Source organism: Ictidomys tridecemlineatus, chromosome 12 (genome assembly GCF_052094955.1).
Source record: "Ictidomys tridecemlineatus isolate mIctTri1 chromosome 12, mIctTri1.hap1, whole genome shotgun sequence".
Lineage (NCBI taxonomy): Eukaryota > Metazoa > Chordata > Mammalia > Rodentia > Sciuridae > Ictidomys > Ictidomys tridecemlineatus.
Window position 1 is genome coordinate 113551645 of NC_135488.1, and position 21062 is coordinate 113572706.

At 50.3% G+C, this 21062-nt stretch overlaps 2 long non-coding RNA genes across 2 annotated transcripts; one reads left to right on the forward strand and one right to left on the reverse strand.

Moving 5' to 3' along the window:
• Positions 1-2295: 2295 nt before the first annotated feature.
• Positions 2296-10897, reverse strand: LOC144369459 (uncharacterized). The gene is made up of 2 exons (XR_013429248.1): positions 10454-10897; positions 2296-4433 (listed from the first exon to the last, which is right to left on the reverse strand). It is a non-coding gene; the product is annotated as an uncharacterized LOC144369459 (long non-coding RNA).
• LOC144369458 (uncharacterized) lies at positions 8122-11026 on the forward strand. The gene is made up of 3 exons (XR_013429247.1): positions 8122-9544; positions 10010-10602; positions 10810-11026. It is a non-coding gene; the product is annotated as an uncharacterized LOC144369458 (long non-coding RNA).
• Positions 11027-21062: the final 10036 nt, after the last annotated feature.

The following is a 21062-nucleotide window of genomic DNA, read 5'->3' on the forward strand; positions in this document are numbered from 1 at the left end:
GTTTGGTCAGTGTGCCATTATTATTTATATTAATGGCATTATAGTGAGATCAGTGGACATTTATTTAGCACTTACTGTGCTTACTGCTTTGCATAAAATATCCTATCTGCTACCCTCTTAATTCCAGGGAGTGTCTGTAGGGTTACAGGATCTATCAGCTTAGAACCTTCACCTAAGTTCTCATTCTATGCACCAGAAAGTTAGACACTTTTCTGTCTATTTTTTAACTCTATCTCAGATTCTTCGACTTTTGGCTTGATGAATGACAGAGATTATAAAATACTTATTATGTTAAAAGGCATAAATGTACAAGGAGATACATTTTCAAACAGTACATGATGATATACATTTCAGTCACAAGTCACTTGACTGTTTTCTTTTGTTGTGTCTTCATAATACATTTAGACCTCGCCTTTTGTTCTATTAATTTGAAGCCACACTTACTGACTCTCCTTCAGGAAAGCTAAAGCATTTAGATCATTCTCACTCCTCCACCTCTTGCCCAACAGCTTGTCATTTGTGAGTAATAGTGGGTTTCCTCCACAAGTTTAAAGGCCACATAGACACATGTACCCCTGGACCTACCTATCATAGGGCATGCCTTCTCGCCCCTGCATGGGCAATGGAGAATTAGAATCCTGAGACCTCTTGCCAGCTCTGCTCTCTCCCCAGCCTTTGGCTCCACATGCCTTTATACTCCTGTTGTTTAAACATCAATACACTGTTTTGTGCTTCTAATTTTAAAAACTTCTTCTATGTTTTTCCCATGTGTTGAACCCGGAAAGTGCAAGAACCATGTTCATAAAGAACGGCTGTGTCAACGACGTTCAGTGTGTCAGTGACATTCAATGCAGGACCAGTTAGAAGGAAATAAAACCCACACGGCTGTGGAGAGGCTGGAAAGGAAACCTGAGCCTGTTCTCTTTTCTTACCACTTGCTCACGACCAGGTCTTGTCTCCTGCCTTGCTGGGCGGCTCACCAGGGTGCTCGTTTCCTGGTGCTCAGGCCTTGGGTGAGCCCCACCCCCACCGAGTCACAGTGGACCTCTGTGACTGGGAGGAAAGAGGCGCGCCCATGATCTTCCACTCCACTTCACGTGGCTCTTCATAGATATTGCATTTTTAAAAAAACAAATCAAAGGTTTATAGCAACCCTGAGTTGATCATTGATGAAGTCTATCAACACTATTTCCCCCAAAGCATGTGCTCACTTCTGTTCTCTAAGTCTTATCTGATATTTTTAAATTAAGGTCTGTAGGTTGTTTCTTCAGACGTAATGCAATTGCAACTCAGTAGACTATAGTATATGTACATATGACTTTTAGATATGTTGGAAAACTAAAAGCTTTTTTTGCTATATTCACTTTATTGCCGTGGTCTGGAACAGAATCAGCACCATCTCTGAAGTGTGCCTGAGCTATAGAAGTAACAGGGTGTTACCCTGGAGTTAAGTCATAAAAGACATTGGGGTTTTTCCCCTGACTTCCCTTGGATCACTCATTCCAGGGGAAGGCAGCCATGTCGTGAAGATGCTCAAGCAGTCCTGTGGAGAAGCCCACATGGAAAGGAACTGAGGCCTCCTACCAAATGAGCATAGCTGCCCCAAGTGTATGAGTGCACAACTTGGAGGCCGATCTTCCAGCTCCAGACGAGCGCTCAGTGACTGTGGCCCAGGCTGACGTGTGACGTGCATCTCTTGGGTGATTCTGGAGCAGACGATTTAGCCAAGCTACTTCTGATCCACAGAAATTTTAAGAGATATATAAATATTCATGATTATTTTAAGTTTTGGGAGAAATTTGTTAAGTTAAAAAGACTGTAACTTATACAGATCCAAGTGGAAGAAAAGTGTGGCCATCACAAAACACTGAAAATGTAATAAGATAAAACTTTATGGGAACTTGAAGGGGAAAAGCCTGAATCCCTGGGAGCCAGGGGGAAGAACAAGCAGGAGATGCTGCCCTGTGGTCTTCCTCTCACCCCAGATCCGGTTCTAACCACATGTGAATGGAACACCAGCCACTCTTCTCTTTAGAGTATATCCTGGGCTAATCTTTTCAGAAAGCAAAGTGAAGGTGGATTGTGTAAGGGCTTATATGTCTAGAAATGCTTTTGTTCCTCACTTCCACTGTTGACTGATTGGCTCTGTGCAAAATTCCAGGATCAAAATGCTTCTCTACCTGAGCTTTACAATAGAATGAAGGCAACATTCCATTGTTTTCTGGATTCATTGTTGCTGATGAGATGCTGTGCTCGTCAGCATTTATCACGGTGACAAAAATACCTGCCAACAACTTAGAGGAGGAAAGATTGATTTTACTCATGGCCTCAGAGCTCTTAGTCCATGGTCGACCAACTCCCTGCAGACACTTCACGGTGGAAGGGCGGCTCAGAGGAAGCTGCTTAGCTCATGGGAAGCAGAGAGGTGGGGGCTGGGGAACCAGGGAAACGGTCAGCCCTTCCAGGGCATGCCCCCAAGGACCTTTTTCCTTCAACAAGGACCACCTCCCAGTAGTCCATTTAGCTATCAATGGGCTAATCCACCAAATGGATTAATCCACTGCTGAGGCCAGAGCCTTCATGATCCAGTCATTTCCCTCAAAGTCACCTCTGAAGCTAGCTTTCGCCCCAATTTCAACAAAATGAGCTTTTTGGAGGACATTCCAGATCCAAACCATAACATTAAGCCAGGAGACTAGAAATAAAATAAAGATAGTACTAATAGATAAGATGAAGGTACAGTGGATTTTTGAGCTCACAGGATTTTCTGTTTCTGTTTGATCCAAAATGCCTCGAGAGTATTGGAGTTTGAGTCTTTCATTCATATTTACTCATGATTTCCTTAGTGTTGGGAAATTTTTCTCTCGTTCTATCCTGAACTCTTCTGTCTTTTATCTCTTGCCGTATATGTTTTTCCAGTTCCTGGCCTTTAATCTGTTCTTTTCCTAACTTTATTTTACTGCTTTTCTTTTGTGGTTGTTTATTTTGTCAATAGTTTAGTCCAACGAACTCTTGTTCTCTGATTTCTCCCTCTTTGCAGTAGTTTATTTTACTCCTAGTGCCGTGGTGTCTTTTTTTTTTTTGAGGCTATGTATTATACTATTTTGTGGTACTAGGGATTGAACCCAGAGGGGCTTAACCACTGAACCCCCTTTTCCTTTGAAATTTTGAGACAGGGTCTCACTAAGTTTTTTAGGGCCTCCAGTAAGTTGCTGAGTCTGGGTTTGAACTCATGATCCTCCTGCCTCAGCCTCCCAAGCTGTTGGGATTAATTATAGGTGTGCGCCCAGCAGAATTATAGTTAGTTTTAAGATTTTCTTTCATTCCCTACATTATGTTTTCTCGGGGATATTTTGTTGGTCTTGCTCATCATGGTCCTTCTCCTTTGCATTATTTTTGGCAGGTGTTGGGTGAATTGTGTTTTCATTAAAGTTGATTAATACAAGGAGCAGCAGGGGTGGCCTCCTGTCATGATGAGCTCCCACTGAATGAACACGCCCACTCTTATGTGCACAGTGGGTTTCTCCAGCTACCAGGCCTTGCCTACACTCCCAAGAAATGCCGCATCAAGGAGCCCACTGCCCGAGGTCACTGGCCTGTGTGAGTTTCTGCGTGTGTGCGTGTGCATGAGAGAGGGGTGGGGGTGAGAGGGAGGGTGTGCTGTGTGCACATGCACACGCTTACCCACCGGGTAGGGCGGCCTCTCGCTTCCTGCCATTTCTCTCACACCTGCTCCCTGGCCCCCACTGACCCTTGGTGGCTCTGGGTTCTGGCGTGGAAACCAGGTCCCTCCTTTATCTCCACCCTCACGGCAGCTGAGCTGGGTCCTCCACTCTGACAAGCCGGTCACTGGGCACGTATGTCCTCCTGGTTTCCAGAAAGATGCCATGATTTGGAGACGTTGCTGTGCTCTTGTAAGCAATTACTAAGCAGTTGCTAAATGATCCCCTTTCAAACCTTCTCACTGTCACTTTGAGGGGTTTCTAGGAAGCAAACGTTTTTGACATTTTAATGGATATTTGCAGATGCACATTCAACCATCTTCAGGAAGCCCCGGAAGTCCCCTGCCTGTATGTATCCCTGTAGGATTATCTTCTACAAAACGGAATTTTTTTTTTTCCTCGCTAACAGCTTGCTCTCCACCCCTGAAGCTAGTGGTCTTAAGTCCTGGGCCCAAGCCAACCCCTGCCGCAGCCTCCCGAGAGCCGAGATGGCAGGCGCCTGCCGTCAGGTTGGGTGAAGTTGGTGGTCTGAAATGATCATTCCCGGTTCCAGTTCTCTGCAGCTCTTTGGCTCTCTCACATTGGTCCTTCAGATGCCGATGCAGGCTCTGGACCCCGGGCTGAGTCCCTGAGCTCCTTCCACAGCCCCTCCGCCTGGGTCTCCTGCAGGGGGTTCTCGACTCTGCAGCTGGGGAGCTTCTCCTGGAGCCACTACACAAAACCCACAAAGGGAGTCATGTCACTCAGAGTAATAGCCGAAGTCCTCCCTGGGGCTTCCGAATCTCTGTGTGCCCTGCGCCACCCGTGCCCTCTGCTCTCACCAGCCACTCTTCTTCTCGCATCGGAACTGGCTGTTTCTTAAAACGGCCAGGCACCTCCTTGCTGTTTTCTGCCTGGAAACCCTCTGTGGCCACAGCCCCAGGTCTCCCATGTCTGGCTTACTTGTCCCCTTAGGTCTGACTCCAGTGCTGCCTTTGCAGCTTCCTACTTTAAGCACCCCTCCAGGTCCTCTGCACCTCCCGTCTTCACGGCACTTTCCTGTACAGGTCAGCACCGTCCAGCTTCCCAGGCCCCTCCATCCAGCAGACTGTGACAAAGCCCACTAGTGCTTGTTGCCTCCCAGTCCAGTGCAACCCAGGAGCCTAGGGTGTCTGTCTGCTTGATTCACGGCTCCAGCACCTAGGACAGCGCCTGGCATACACTAGGCGCTCACAGATACATGTTGAATAGTTACTGGGTAAGTGCGTTAAGTGTCTTTGTTAACCTCTGGAGTACTTGTAAGAGTTGGCAGAGTCAACACAGAGTCACCTGTATTGAAACCTAACCAAAAACAGATCAGTAAAGCCGGAGGGTGTGAGGGAGGGACCTCCAGCCCAGGTGCTGCTATGACGTGGAGGTGGTTTGAGTCTGTCCCCCGGAAGCGCATGTGCTGGCAGCTAGTTCCAGTGTGGCCGAGTGATGGCAGCCTTAAGGGGTGGGGTCCAGGCAAGATGACTTGGTCTTGGGGCACCACCCTTGAGGGATGAATGCTGCTCTTATTGAGTGACCAAAAGGAATTGCTACGACAGGAGCAAGCCTGACCTTGGATTCTCCTTGCGTCTTCTCTCACCATGTGACTTCTTTCTCCCTCTCACATATGCTACCACCATGTTGTAATGTAGCCAGAGGCCCTCAGCAGGGGCAGGATTCATGGAGCCACCCAATTTTGTACTTTCAGTCTCCAAAATGATGAAACTAAAGAAACCTCTTTTTAAATACATTACCCAGCTTCTGGTATTTTGTTATAGCAGCAAAAAAAAACAGACTAACACACCTGCCTATGATAAAAACTATGACAAGGACTCTCTGAAGTGCTCTAATGCACATATGCTGATAACCAAAACTTCCCCCAAGGACTTTCCAAACCGCAGCTTGCTACATGAGTCACCAGGACAGCTAATTGGATGTACAAAAGCACTTTCCTGATCTGCTGTCTCCACTAGTGAACTGATGCCAACTCCTGGGATGGGCCTTGTGACCAATGTTCTCTTTGTCTCAAAACAAGTTACATATATTCCTGTCTTTTTGCTTTTAAAAGTTTCTCTTGCTTCAGCCTCTCTGGACATGCCTTTGGTCCTCCCAGGACACCAATATCTGGGCTATAATCCTTCTGCTCACTCCAGAATAAACTCATTATCTTTGGAAACATTCCCTGGTTGTTTTTAGCTTATCACTCTCAAAATTGCATCCAAATCACCTAAAAAATAAAAAAGAGATGGGGATCAATTCCTTCCCATTGAGCACAGTATTTCTCAAGTTTTTCTTCATTCCTGTCTCCCTAAAGAGCCTTTTTAGACTTGCTTCCTATCTGCACCCCAAACCTTAACACCACAGGTACCTGCACGTTTGTTGATGTTCTGAACGTGGATCTGTGTTTTATATCTAAAGAGAGTTTACAGTCCTGGGACCAACTTCTGCCCTCTCGAGGACATCACACATGCTGAGACTGTGGCTTAGCACATCTGGGTATTTCAAGAACGCTCAACAAACCCAAACTAGGATTTTTAAAAAACAGAGATATGCAGCTGTTTTATGATGGAAATGGAAGCTCACAGGTCTAAGGACAAGCTTGATTCCTGTGTCGTGTCTATGCTTGACGACACTCCCAGTCCTCACGGGTGTGCTTCACGCCAGCCGTCGCTAGATGCAGGACATCCCACCCATCACCTTGATTGACTGGTGAGAGTCACAAGCTCAAGGTGACAGAAGTATGTGTCCTGCTGTAGCGTACAGGCCTGAAATTTGATAAAACATAAAAGATGTCGGAAGGTGCGTTGTGTATGTTGGTGTTAATGGGAGGGCTGTGTTTGGTGACATCATTATCACCTCAGCTCCACCCAGGGCTGGCTCTACAGGGCTGGCTCCCCTTGTCTTAGGGAGCAACCTGACACCCTACCCTACCTGCCCCATCACCTTTGATCTAATATCCCACTTCTTTTCTTTCTAGAAGTTTTGCCACTGTAAATAATATGACTTACCCCAGCGTGGTGGCTCATGCCCATCATCCCAGTAGGCTGAGGCAGGAAGGTTTTGAGTTCAAAGCCAGTCTCAGCAATTTAGTGAGGCCCTAAGCAACTCAGCAAGACCCTGTCTCTAATAATATATAAAAAAGGGCTAGAGAAGTGACTCAGTAGTTAAGTATCCCTGGGTTCATTCCCTGGTAACAAAATTAATGAAATAAAATGATGAATAATATGACTCATGTACTTACCTGCCTGTTGCTACCTGTGTTCTCAAATTGGAGGGTCAATGGAGCAGGGTCTTTGTGATGTTTGTAGCAACAAAAGCAAGGAATACAGAGCCTGGCCTGTCGTTCTAAATATTCCTTGAGCCAATGAATGATAAAGAGCCCGCAGGTACAAAACCTTTAAAAATGGCCAGGGAAACAGAAAGTCGATCCAACAGAAAACACTGGAGAACTAGGAGAAATGTAAACCGCTTAAAGAAGGTTTTGTTCTGGATTCAACAAAAAAACGTGGGAATAGAAAATTCAGAGAAGACACGTAGACGGATTTTGGGGTGAGTGCTTAAGTAGTATGGGGACAAGGTGGGGTGGCAGCCAAGGTCAGCATGTCACTCTCTGGGAAGACCCAGTGTTTAGGTGGCTGCCTGTAGTCACGGCAATGGTGGGGGCCTCTGGGTGGAAGGATGGACACCTGTCCCAAGTTGGGCCACCCACAGTGCTCTGCTCTCTGACGGTGCTGATTGATCCCAGGTCATGTGACCAGAAAAATTGGGAAACTTTGAAATGGGCAAATATATATATTAGAAATGGGCAATCAGACATCTTCCAGAATTATCTGATTCTATAGCAGTCTGTGTCTTTCACTGACTTTCATTTTATTCCATTTTTAAAGATTAAAGTTAACTGTGGAGAGCTGATAGTGATGCAAATTATCTCATTTCATAGAAATGCAAAAAAGAAAAAATGTGTTTGGTCAAATTGCAAGTGATTACCATTCCCTGCAGAGGAAGTCGGTTTGGCATCTATTAGCTGCTCCTCCTCAGCTTTCCCAATCACATGATGTGTGTCTGTCCTTTGGATTCACATTTGAACTTGGTTTTTCCACTTCACTGATTCTCTCATTCATTAATTGGGTAAATAGAAAATCTTTGGCCTGTGTATGTGAGTTTTTATTCAGAAACAACAACAAAACCTTGAGAGTGATCCTTTAACAGAACTCAAGCAGAACGAGACGGAATTCTGGAGATTTGGTGCCATGATGTGCAGTCAGCAGAACCCAGTCTGAGGCTGGGGGAAACTGAAACTGACATTGTAGGAGAGTCGGACACGAGAGAGAGAGAGAGAGAGAGAGAGAGAGAGAGAGAGAGAGAGAGAGAGGGAGAGGGAGAGGGAAGCTCCTGGAGGTGTGGGAGTCTAGCCCCTTGTGTCTGTGAGCTCGGGGTGTGGTCTCTCTTACTGCTCTGGTCTGAATGTGCCCCCCGCATCCATAGGTTCCAACTTAATCACTAATGCGTTGGCACTAAGAGGTGGGGACTGTGGGGACTGGATCAAGCTGTGAGCACTCTGCCCTCAAGGACAGGACCAGTGCTCTTATGCACAGGTGGAAGGGAGCACCCTAGTCCCCCCTGCCCTTCTGTGTTCCACCTTGGAGGTCATCACATGGAGGCACCGTGGGTAGCTGCAGCCCTGGCCAGGCATGCACTCTGCTGGGATCTTGGACGTCCCAAGCGACAGAAGTAAATTTCCATACATTATTCCATCTGAGGTATTTGTTCCAGCGGCAGGGCCAAGTGGAGACTTCCATGGTGCCTACCAAGTGTCCCAATGAACTGGCCTTTCATCTGAGCTACTGCAAATCAGTTTCCATCAACTGTAACCAAGTAGCTCACCACAGAGCTCTGGCATTGTAGGAAGACTGATGAGAGCAGCCACGTGACATTGCTAAAACCCAGCAGGACGGCTGGAAATCGGCCAAAGCAGATGTCCATGCAGACCCAGGTCCTGCTACCAGAGGGAGGAGCGAGGCTTCCAGGCAGGGGAGAGTGGGTCTGGCAAACGCAGCGCCTGGCCACAGCAAGGCCTGAGCAGCAGGGAGCTCAGAGGCAAGGGTGAGCCCACGGCCGAGGGCAGGGGCCTAAGGTGTGCTGCCAGCGAACCTGGAACAGAAGCATGTTTGAGGCCCTCTTCCAGCAGCGCCTGACAGCGCAGAGGACAGGGGAAGGGCCACTGCCAGCCTGACTGCCCTCCTCCCTCCAGGGGTGGGCCACCCCTGTGCTCCCCCTTTACAGGCCTGGACCCAGGAGCAGGGGCCCCTTGAGGCCTCAGGACAAATTATCATTTGCTCCCAAAAGTTCAGAATTGGGTTTACCTTCATTCCAACCCCGGATTCTTCATAGTGAACACTGCCAACGTTGTCAAAAGTAAAAACTGTTTTCCTGCACCTGTATGCCTTGTCCCTAGGAGAACTCTTACCACCCAGAAAGTATTCCACAATATTGTGGAATAAATGCGTGAAATTGGATAAGTTCCCCCCCCCAAAAAAAAAAGAACTGAAGATGAACAAAGCTACCACAAGAAAAGCAAAAGGAAGGACAGGAGGGCTTTGACAGACGCCAGCTACCTTAGAGCAGCAGAGGGTCTCAGAGGGCCCTCCTTCCCCTAGGGAAATTCCTGGCGATGGGTGGGCGGGACAGTGCCATCTTCCCCAAGCTGCTTTCCAAAAGCCTTTATTACGCCCAGACAGGAGACGCCCGCGGCCTCGGGCAGTGGAAAGAGGCCAGAGTTGAGTCCCTGAGCTTGGAACCGGGCTCTGCAGTGGGTGAGCCACGGGACCTGGGGGACGGGCGCCTTCATCTCCCTGGGCCTGGGGTTCTTGTCCACAGAAGGGGACTGTCACCTGCTGTAATTTGACTTGGAGCGCACCCCAGAGCCTCACGGGGTAAAGGCCTGGTCCCCAGCCTCCGCGCTACTGCAGGGGGTAGAAACATCAGCAGGTGGGGCCTCGTGGAAGGGGCGGGGCCTCGTGGAAGAGGGCGGGACTCATGGAAGGGGCGGGGCCTCACGGAAGGGGTGGGGCCTCGTGGAAGGGGCGGGGCTTGTGGCAGGGGTGGGGCCTTGAGGGGCTGTGGGGAGACTCCAGCTCGGCTCCTGGTCAGGATGTCCTCACCCCAGCGGGGGCCAAAGCGCCAGGACCTTGTATCTATGGACTGAAACCTCTGACGCTGAGAGCTCGGGTACAGCTTTTCCTCCTTTTGATTTTTTTTTTCCAGCCACTTTGTCACAGGGACAGAAAGCTGATTGACACGCCATGTGATGATGGTGACAGGTGCCCCTCGCCCAGCCGAGATGACAGATGAGAGCCCGGGAGCGCACCTGAGTCTCGGGGCACTCGGCCCCTGCTCAGCCGGCCTCTGGGAGTCAGCCTCCAGGAGGAGGCAGGCGTTCCCAGCGGCTCCTTTCCGATACTTCAACTGTTCAAACCGACTCACGGGAAACGGGGCCAGCTGGGGAGCTATTCAGAGGGCTGGTCCCACGCGCTGAGAAACAGGAAACAGCCCACGAGGGTGACAGCAGCTGGGTGGCGAGCCGGGGCAGGCCTCCCTGCTCCCAGCCTCCCACTTCTAGAAATTTCACCTTGCTCCTCGCCCGCCCCCCATCAGGGAGGGCACCTCTGAGCCACACCCGCCAATCTCAGCTCAGAATCTACCGCCCAGAGAACGCCACTCACCTGCTCCGCAGCGCCCAGCAGAGACAGGTCCCTGAGCTGCCAAGAGGCGGTGTGGTTGTCTGTTGTCTCAGGGATTTCAAGAAGCAGCGCAGGCAAACTCTTGCCATGTTACTGTCATCATCATCATCATCATCATCATCATCATCAAGGTATTGTTTGTGGGAGACCAACCTTACACGTGACTGAGTCACACTCACACTCCCCGGCTGGGTGCTGAGGCGCTCAGTCATAGAAATGTGGCAGAGCTTTCCCCACCCTTCTTGGGTTGGTCTTGTGCATGGTGTGTCTTGCTACAGCCCCATGGGTGAAGCTATGCTCACCTTTTCCTTTGTAATACAACCCCTTGCCCTGTTTAGGATAGAATCTTCCATGGAAGTGCCTTGTGTGTGTCCCCTTCTCTTACTGTGCCCTCGGGTGTGGCCTACCCAGGTGTCAGTCAACCTGCTGACAGTGACTTCATGAAGACAGACTCAGCCCCCTGAAACCTGACCCCTTGCCTCATTTGAGTAGCTTCTCCTCAATAAAAGGGGTCAAGGTCCGGTAAGCCGTCACAGTGACCCCAAACAAAAGGTATTTGTGTCTCTTGTGTGGTTATTTTTCCAGCCCAGTTAACCCAGTTCAACTGGAGTGACCCCTGAGCCTTTTAGTCGCGAGAACAGAAACCGGACAATTGTTTTGTGTTGTTTTCTGTTAGCAAACTTTGCCAGGATGACAGGAACCGAGAATACTCTCCCTGGGCACTGAGAGCTCTGGCAGAGGTGCTGTGACAGAGGGCAGGTCCTATGCAGGGACTGAGCTTCTGGTGACAGCTGACCCTGTGGTAGTCCCCCTTCCTGGCTCTCCACGGGCACCATGGTGTCTGTCTGCCCACCTAGGGTCCCTTGCTGTGTGTACTGTCTGTCCTGAGCCTCCCTGGAAGGCAGCGGATTTTGCCTGGTGACAAGTGGCCACAATGCCTGTGAGGCAAGTGCCACAGGCCCTTTGTCTGGCTGCCCCAGCTCCCAGGCTCTCCTGCTCCTGGGCCCAGGGCCCAGCACTAGGAGCTAAGCCATGTGCGCTGGGCACCTCAAAAAGCAGACTAAGCAGGAGGAGCTCAGCACCAAGGGGTACTGAGAGTCAACCTGAAAACAGTTTATGCCCCCAGGGAGACGAGGACAGGTCACAATGGGAGGAAAGGACTTTTCTCATACTGTGGCACTCAGGGAGGACATCTTTGAAAAGCTGTCCTCACGGGACACAATCTATTGCCGCAAGTCCTGCAGCCGTTTCCTCCTGTGGGGTGCTCTCCCTGGGCGTCAGCAGGGAGACCCGCCCTGTGTCTCCAGGTGGAGCACAGAGGGTTTGGGCCCCTTCCCAAGGGCTACAAAGACCCAAGCCTGCCCCCACCTGTCCACGTCTCCCCCAGCAAGGAGCCGGGTCCCAAGGACAGGCACATGCAGCGGCCAGGGGCCGAGCAAGCAGCAGCACGTGAAGGTCTTTCCTTCTTCCCTCCTCCTCCTCCCTCTTTCTCTCATTGCTCCCTCCCTCCCTCCCTCCAGCAAAGCCACAGGTAGATATAAACCACACCAATGGTTGCTGAATGAGTAAACATGGGACAGCCAAAAAGAGCCGGTGACCATCCTAAATGGCCCTGCGTGGAAGTTGCAGCAAGCGCGTGTGGAGGTGGCGAGGAGGGTCGAATCCTGGCCCTTGGTCGTGAGCCTCAAGGTCTGGAGCAAGCAGGCGACCCCTGCAAACCTACCTCCTTACAGCACCCACCTGGGGATGCAGTGAGCTACTATGGGAAGAGGAACAGAATCTCACTCGTGTGAAGTGCTCAATGGGCGGAGGTCACAGTCCTCTCAGGAGAACCGGGGCATCGCGGATGCACATGGTGTCAGGGCCACAGCCTCCCAGAGCAGCCAGGAGGGAGGCCGAGGCTCCGACCACGGTAACTCCTCCCCGACTCTCGAGGCCCTCCCTGACAGCAGTACGCAGTGACAGTGACCAGCAGGTCCAGGGAGGTCATCTGCTCCTGCTAAGGCCTGAGAGGGTGGCGAAGCCTCACTGAGCAGCCACAGGACAAGCGCTCCTGCCCTCAGTAGGCCGAGGGTGACAAGGTGAGCTGTGACTCAGTCTCATGGGGACTGAGCTGGACTCTGAAGAGATGTCCTGGCCAAGCTGGTGGCGCACGCCCACCCCATCCCAGAACTGGCAGGAGGAGGAAGGATGTCCTTGTCCAAGCTCCCCCTGCCCTTTACCATGCAGGTGAAGGGAGGGAGCCGCCTGTCCCTGGTCCCCATACCCCTGTCATGGGGACTAGTTGAGCCTGATGGAGAGAGAGGCCCCCAGGAGGGAGGGGCCTGGTCCTGGGATTCTGCTGCTTCTCGCCTGCTTCCACCTGCAGGGGCTGCTCGGGGCTTCCCAGGCCCCCACTGACTGCCCTGGGGACCCGTGGGCCTGGAGTGGTAATCCTGAGAACTCCCCAGGGTGTGTGATAGGAGTGGGTGGGCACACAGGAGCCCTGGGGCTGAACAGCAGCAGCATTTGGGAACACCAAATGCAGCACCTGGCCCTGGGAGGACACAGTGGTGCCTCCTTTGTACCCACATTAACCCACATGTACCCACTCTGAGCAGGTTGGCTGCAGATTCGAGGGACGCTGGGTAAGCCCTAAGCCTCTCAATCTCCACTTCTGATCATGTGACCACTTAAGCAAGATTTCTGAGCCGTGTGCCCAGTGCGGCCTGGCCCTCCTTCCTTCTCTCTGCAAGTCATTTTCCCTTCCTTGGTCTCCCTACCTTGTGCTGATCTTTAGAAACCACAGTTCTGCCCTGCTGTCCCCAGCTCAGACATCTTCGGGGCTCACAGTCCTTGTGATGACATTTGAAACTGTCTCTTCAGTGTTCCAGGCCCTTCTCTTTTTGGTTGGGGCCTTGTGCATGTTTCTGATCTTGGCTCACAGCCCTGCTGGCCCCTGGCACTCTGTGTCCCTGTCTTGCTTGCATACTTCCACAGCTCCTTGATTATATTAGTCCATTTTACGTTGCTATAATGAAATACCTGAGACTGCATACTTATTAAAGAAAAGAGGTTTATTTTTGCTCATGGTTCTGGAGGTCCAAGGTCAAGAAGTTGCATCTGTCAGGGACCTTCTTGCTGGCAGAGTTCGAAGGCAGTGCAGGGCATCACTTGGCAAGAGACCGCAAGTGCACTCATGGGTCCCCTCTGATCTCTCTTCTTATAGAGCCACCAGGATTCGAGGATGACTCCACTCTTCGGACCTTACCTAATCCTGATCCCTCCCCAAGGCCTCCCTGAACATCGTCCTTGTATTAAGTTCCCACTCTGTGAGAGCCTGGAGCACCATCACCCAATCCCAAGCCTCAGCAGGTCTTTGCTCAGGGCACCTGCAGCACCCAGAACCCCCCTCTGCATTCTCGCCCTGAACCCAGACTGCAAAATCATGTGACCTTTGTCAAACAATGTCACACCTCTGTGCCCCACAGTGTACCCCTTTGTAAAATTACACCAAATGCCAGTCCCCACCTCAGGGGTCGTGGTGGGATGAGCTGATTTAGAGAGTTCGGTGTTCAGGACACCACTGCCCGCCTGCATGGGACACCCTGACTCATGTCTACCACTCCTGGTCACGCTCGCCTCCCCCTCCCCTGGACGCCACAGTCCTGAGCCTGTCTCCCCCCAGCACTGTCCTGCTGGCCCACCATGATCCTTGTGCAGGTTGACTCCCTTGGTTCTGAGAGCGGAAGTCATCCACTCCCAGCACCTGTGGGAAAACGGCAGGATTGAAGGGGGCAGGGGCAGGTCAGCCTCCTGCAGACCCCTGGGCTCAGAGAGGCCGTGTCCATATGAAGCAGGGGTCAGGGGGCCCTGGGGCTGAACCGCAGCAGCATTTGGGAATACAAGTGCAGCACTTGGCCCCGGGAGGACACAGTGGTGCCTCCTTTGTATGCACATGTTCCCACATGTTCCCACAGGAGATTGGAGGCTCTTCTCTTTACCTTATTTTAAGGCCTCTGGAGTCGGTGTCAAGATCGAGGTATCTGAGGACTCCATGCTGAGGTTCTCAAGCCCACAAACGTATGTCCCAAGAGTTGTGAGGGGGCCTGGAATCTGTCTAAGAACAGTGGTACAAAGTGTCCCCTAAAGTGGTAGCTGGGGGAGCTTCCAAGGTCCAGACGGCAGGAGCCTAGGAGGCCAGGTGGTCCTTCAAAGCACCCCTTCCCCTGAGGCAGCCAGAGGGGCAGCCAGGCCCATGGGAAGACGGCTAGGAGGCAGGTCTGGGCTCTACCTGTGGGATCCCCGGGAAGCAAATCCTGAGACAAGGATCAGTGACAGGATAAATCACCGGGGAAGCGAGCAGAGCGGGAGGCAGCTGTCCTGGCGCTGACCAGGCAGGAGGCCGCTGGGAGCTCCCAGGATGCACAGCAGAGCTCTCCCACCCAGCAGGCAGGGACCCGGGATCCTTAAGCTTCTTTCCATCGGGGCAACCCGAACGGCCATAGGTGTCCCCTGATTCTGTTTTCTCTTCCCACATCTCCCATGGCTGGATAATGCACTTATTTTTACGTAGGCAAACTCAGAATTCCTGGGTGCCAGTTGATGCTGGGCCCTGCAGAGGGGGAAGGCTGGTGGTCTTTCTCCAGCAACTGCCAAGCCTTGGGTGGTCGTGCTGAGAAGACCCCTCTGTAAAGCTTTGTCAGAGTAAACCTTAGGTTCTCTCTGTTTGCCTGGAACACGACATGGGCTGGGCCACGGTGCGTGTGTTTGACTCCTTTTCTGGAAGTGCTGGAAACCTCCGAAGTACAAAATTTATTGTTAGGCTTAGAAAGAAAGGGAATTGCTGGTTGGGCTCCAGTGCTGAGCTTCTTTCCGGGACCTTGGCACAGGTGCAAGAGCCAGCCAGGGGCCCTTGCTGGTGAAGCTCTCAATGAACCCCAGGCTGAGGGAGGCGAGGAAGAAGCCTGAGTTATGCTAATTGTTTGAGGTTTAACAGATGAATTAAAAGTTGGGCTGGGGATGTGGCTTAAGCAGTAGCGCGCTCGCCTGGCATGCGGGCGGCCCAGGTTCGATCTTCAGCACCACATACAAACAAAGATGTTGTGTCCGCCGAGAACTAAAAAATAAACTAAAATATTAAAAAATAATAATAAAAATAAATAAAATAAAATAAAAGTCATCCCAAACATCCAGTGAGCCAAAGCAATGTTGACCAAAGGTTAAGCACCTAGATGGGGGTGATGGCTGCCAAAGCCCCCCCAGGGACCCAAAGAAGAGGCTAACACAGTTGGAGAGGGCTGGAGGAAAGGAGGCGGAGATGACAAAAAGTTTAGTGTCTGCATTCTTTTTGGGGAAAAGAAAAGAAGCTCAATGGCTTTTGTGAAGATCCAGGGTGGGAATTAGGGAGATTCATGGAAATCTGGAATCAGGAGATACAACTCATTAACAAAAAGACAACTGTTGAGAGCCACAGCCAAAGGGGCCCCAGCAAACTTCCAGCTGCCGGCTGATGATTGGTTCATAGCGGCCCCAGCAAACTTCTAGCTGCCAGCTGATTGGCTCCTCTGCGGTGATGCTCATTGGGCTGTTTCCTCGCCCTTTCAGACCATGGAGCTACTCATTGGGGGACTTTTTTTGGCTCCGCCCACACCGACCCAGTCAATGGGCCTCAAGAGCAGGAAGAGTGGGGTGAGAGGCTTGTGGGAAGCCGTGGTGGCAGTTGGGCTCTGAGGGTTTTCCTGAAGAGCTCCTGTGGTGTGGGGTGTGTTCTAAAAATAAAGTTGGCTCCTGAATTGTGCCCAGCCAGACTGCGGCAGACAACCCAGGTTAAAAATGGGTGAAAGACCTGAATAGCCATCTCTTCAAAGAAGATGCAGGAATGCTCAGTGAGCACAAGAAAAAACGCTCAGCATCATTAGTCACTAGAGAAATGGAAACCAAAGCCACAGCGAGGTGCCACCGTGGTCACTATGGCTGCGACCAACATACCTTACAAGAGCAGCCTAGAAGAGAAAAGGTTGTGTTCGCTCATGGTTTCAGAGGTTCAGTCCGCGATGGGCCGACTCCTTTGCTGGGGACCCAAGGTGAGGCAGAGCATCATGGCGAAAGGGTGGGTGGGGGCGCTGCTCTACTTTTGGGTTCGCTGGAAGAAGAGAGAGTGAGGAAAGAGGAGGCTGCAGAGAAGATGCGGCCTTCCAGTGTCCACCCCCAGGGCCCGCCGCCTCTAGGCACCCACAGTGACCTGCCTCCATGTACCACTCAGTAAGTCCAGCTAAGTGGGCTGGCCTGGTTGGGTTTCAACTCTCCTAGTGCAGTCTCTCCTCCCTCAGCACTCCTGTATTAGCCTAGGAGCCCTTGTTGTCCAAACCCTGACATCCAGGTTATGCCTGGGAGGCTGGCTATAATCAAAACAGCAGAAAATCAGAGTTGGCAAGGACGTGGGAACTCAGCACTCTTGTATGTGGCCAGTGGGGACATAAAGTAGTGTAGCTGCTGTGGAAAAGCAGCTTGGCAATTCTCAAAAAGTGAAATGTTAAGTGGCCTAGCAATTCCACTGCTAGGTGTTCCCAGGAGAAATGAAAATGTACCCACCTAAAACCTAGCACCGGCATATTTATAGCAGCATTGTTCATAATTGCCAAAATATGTGGTACATGTGCACAATGGAATATGACTCAGCCACAAAGAAGAATGGAATTGTGGCATTTGCCAGCAAATGGATGGAACTGGAGACTCTCCTGCTAAGTGAAATAAGCCAATCCCCCCCAAACCAAAGGCTGAATGTTCTCTCTAGTGTGCGGATGCTGAGTCACAATAAGTGTGTAGGGGAGAGGTTCACCAGATTGCACAGGGGGGAATGGTGGGAAGGGAAGGCGGATGGGAGTTGGAAAGAATCGGACCTAACTTCCTGTGTTCATGTATGAATACACAACCGGAGTAAATCCACATCACGTACATCCACAAGAAAGGGACGTTATACTCCATGCATGGTATGTCAAAATACATTCTGTCATGTATAACTAAAAGGAACATATAAGAAAATTTTAAAAAGTAACACCCCCAAAATAGAAATAATCCAATGTCCATGAATGGAGGAATGGATGGATAATCAAAATGTGGCTTCTCCTTGCCAGGGAATATTCATTATTCAGACATAAAAGGAAATGAATGTTAATACTTGCAACAACTTGGATGAACCTCTAAAACATTATGCTGAGAAGCAGACACAAAAGGTCATAAATTGTCTGTTTTTATTTACATGGAATGCACAGAACAGGCAATCCAGAACAGGAAGTCGACCAGAGGCCCTCGGAGACTGGGGCTAGAGAGGAGCCAGGGGTGACTGCTCACTAGAGCAGAGCTTCCTCATGGGGTGATGAAGTGCTCTGAAATCAGTGCTCGAGGTTGTGTAACTTGTGATCCTGCTAAAACCCACTGTTACTGTTTGGATGTGAGGTGTCCCCCAAAAGCTCAATGCAAGAAGGTTCAGAGGGGAAGTGACTGCCTTATGAGAGCTTTAACCCAATCAGTGCATTAATCCCTGATGAGTTTAACTGGGTGGTGACTGAAGGTGGGTGACGTGTGGCTGGAGGAGGGGGGCACTGGGGGCTTGGCTTGGGGGTATATATTTGTATCTGGTGAGTGGAGTCAGTCTCTCTCTCTCTCTCTCTCTCTCTCTCTCTCTCTCTCTCTCTCTCTCTCCTTCCTGATCATCATGTGAGCTGCTTCCCTCCACCACACTCTTCCACCATGATGTCCTGCCTCATCCCAAGCCCCAAGGAGTGGAGCCCCTGTCTATGGACTGAGACCTCTGAAACCGTGAGCCCCTGAATAAACTTACCCTCCTCTAAAATGGTTTATGTATAGGTCTCTTTAGTCACAGCAGCGAAAAAGCTGACCAAAACACTACTGAAGGGCATACTTGAAAAGTGGTGAATTTTGCTTAAATTGTAAATTTTTAAAAATAAAAACAGGGACTCTAGTCCTGAAAATGTGGAGCACTGTGGAAAGACATGTTAAAAAGCCATAATTTCAACATGGCAACAGCAGAGCTGTAGCCTGAGGAGGGACCCTGTGGACTGCGCAGGTCCCACCCCAGAGGCAGGAGCTGGGGTCTCGCACTGGGGCCTGCAGCAGATGCAGGGATCCCCGTCCCCTCAGTGAGGTCACTGAGGCCACTTCTCCATGCCCAGCTCTGCCCCTGGCTTGATTCTCCCTCAGCCTGCCTGTGGATCAAAGGCCTTGTCCAGGAGAGGACATTTGGACTGGTCTTTGAATAAAGAGTGGTGCAGGTTTAAAGAAAAAAATTTTAGTTACAGGTGGACAGAATGCCTTTATTTTATTTGTTTATTTTCGTGGGGTGCTGAGGATCCAACCGGCACCTCCCAGGTGTGAGGCAGGCGCTCTACCACTGAGCTACAGGCCCAGCCCAAGAGGGGTGTTTTTTGAAGTTGGTAAACAGCATTCTAGACAGTGAGAAGGGCAGAGAAGCCCAAGCGTCCATCCTCAGGGCACAGCCAGCCGTGACGTGGGGTCAGACAGACACACAGGGAGGGGAAGTGACGTCAGAACGTCCAGTGGGTCCAGAGGGCCTCCACCGGCTCTAGCAGTCTCAAGAGGCTCCCGGGCTTCCCTCCAGACCCTGACTCCTTCCTTCTGTGAGCAGGTGCCGATGGCAGTGTTGCCCTTTATCCCCCAGAAAAGGAGCCTCCTCTGTCTTAGGCCCCAGCAGCTCTGCAGAGCTGGAACCCAGGTGTCCCAGGTGCAGTGCGCCAGGGTTCCCTCAGAGCCACCTCCCTGACCTGGGCTCAGTCGCCGTCCAGACCCACCCTGCACTTCCACCCCCAGCACTTCTCTTCCTCTTTCCCTCCCTCGGGTTGGGGCGGCTGGGGGCCCAGTGCTCACTGAGGGGCTCCAGGGGAGCTCTGGGGAGCAGTGGGAGGAAACCAAGCTGTCCCCTCCCGGTGAGCGGCAGGTGCACCGAGGTCAGCGGACTCCCTCCTGAGGCCCAAGCTCCCCCTGCACAGGACTAAGACTTTCCCACCGGAGGAGCCCCTGATTCCACCTGACTCCATCCCCACCTCGGCCACCCCATGAGAGCTTGACCACAGGCACCAGGGACAGGAGCCCGAGACCCCAGTGGACTCTGAGGACCATCCCTCGGGCCCCCTGCGAAGCGTGTCCCCTATGTCATGCAGTTTTTCAAGAGTGCGGACTGTGCCCAGATGCCAACCCTGCACCTTCTGAAGGAGGTCATCTTGTACCACACTCACCTGCACCCCCGCTTCTCAAGCCCCGTCCCAGAGGCAGCCTTGGGGCCACAGAACCAGCAGCCGGAGCGGAGCATTCTTATTCTTGAAACAAAAATTTCTTGAAATAAAAATAAAAATTTTGTCTTATTGCAAAGGAATAAATATTTATTGCAGAGAAAAATAGAAAATATTTGGCATCAAACAGTACAAGATAAAAATTGTATCCTTGAGTTTACTGTTGTCAACTTATGTGTATATGTGAGTATTTAAAAAATAAGTCAGGGCTTATAAGGAATGTATTGCTAATTCATAACCTGTTGGTTTTTTTCCAACTGAAAACACACAATAAACATCTTTATATGTCGCTGAATATTCTCTTATTATCATGATAATCATGTAATATTCAAAATAGTATCAAATCAATCCTCAAAGTATGTCTTTACGCATTTTTGCTTCTGTGAGTAATAGTGCTACAAATGTCCTTGTTACTGAATCTCTGCAATATTCGAGATCCTTTCCTTGGCATGAATTCCTGAAGATGGAATTACTGAGGCAAAGCAAAAAGTAAGATTTTTTTTCATTATAAAAAATGAAATTATGTCATTTGCAGGAAAATGGATGGAACTTAAGAACTTTGTGTTAAGGGGAATAAGCCAAACTCAGAAGGTTAAGGGTCAGACATATTCTCTTCTATGTGGAAGCTAGAGAGGAAAATGAAGAGAAAGATGGGAGGGGGCTCAGGAAAATGGAAAGGGGATCAGTAAAACAGAGGAGGGGACTAGGAGAAGGGAGGAGGAGGGGAAGGGGAAACACTAGAGAAGGACAATGGCCAAACTATAATGTTCTATTGTAGGCTTGTGCAAATATATAAACACTATAACAAATATGTGCCACTCTAACACATCAATAAAAAATATGGAAAAATCAAAATAAAAGATTAAAAAATAGTAGAAAAGAGAGCAGGCTGGTCTTCTTATAATGGGACTAATCTCATTGTGGGGCTCCTCTCTGGAGTATTACCAAATTCCTGCAGAAAAATTGTATCAATTTATGAGCCCAAAAGTAGTCTTAATCTGTATTCTTGCCGAGCAATTACTGTTCTTTTTAATCGCTGCCTACAGTAAGGCAAAAGGATATTTCAACCCTCATTTATTTGATTGATATGCAGTTGGGCATTTATTTTCATATTAATTGATTACATTTCTTCTTTGTGATGTCTTTCCTTGTGCTTTCCATGAGTACTCAACCCTTTCCTGTTTCTTTCTGATAGCTTTCGAGCCTCTTGCTAGCCCCACGTGTGATCAATGTGCCTCACGGCTGCCGGGTGTCTTTGGTGGCACTCCTGGTGCAGGACAGCC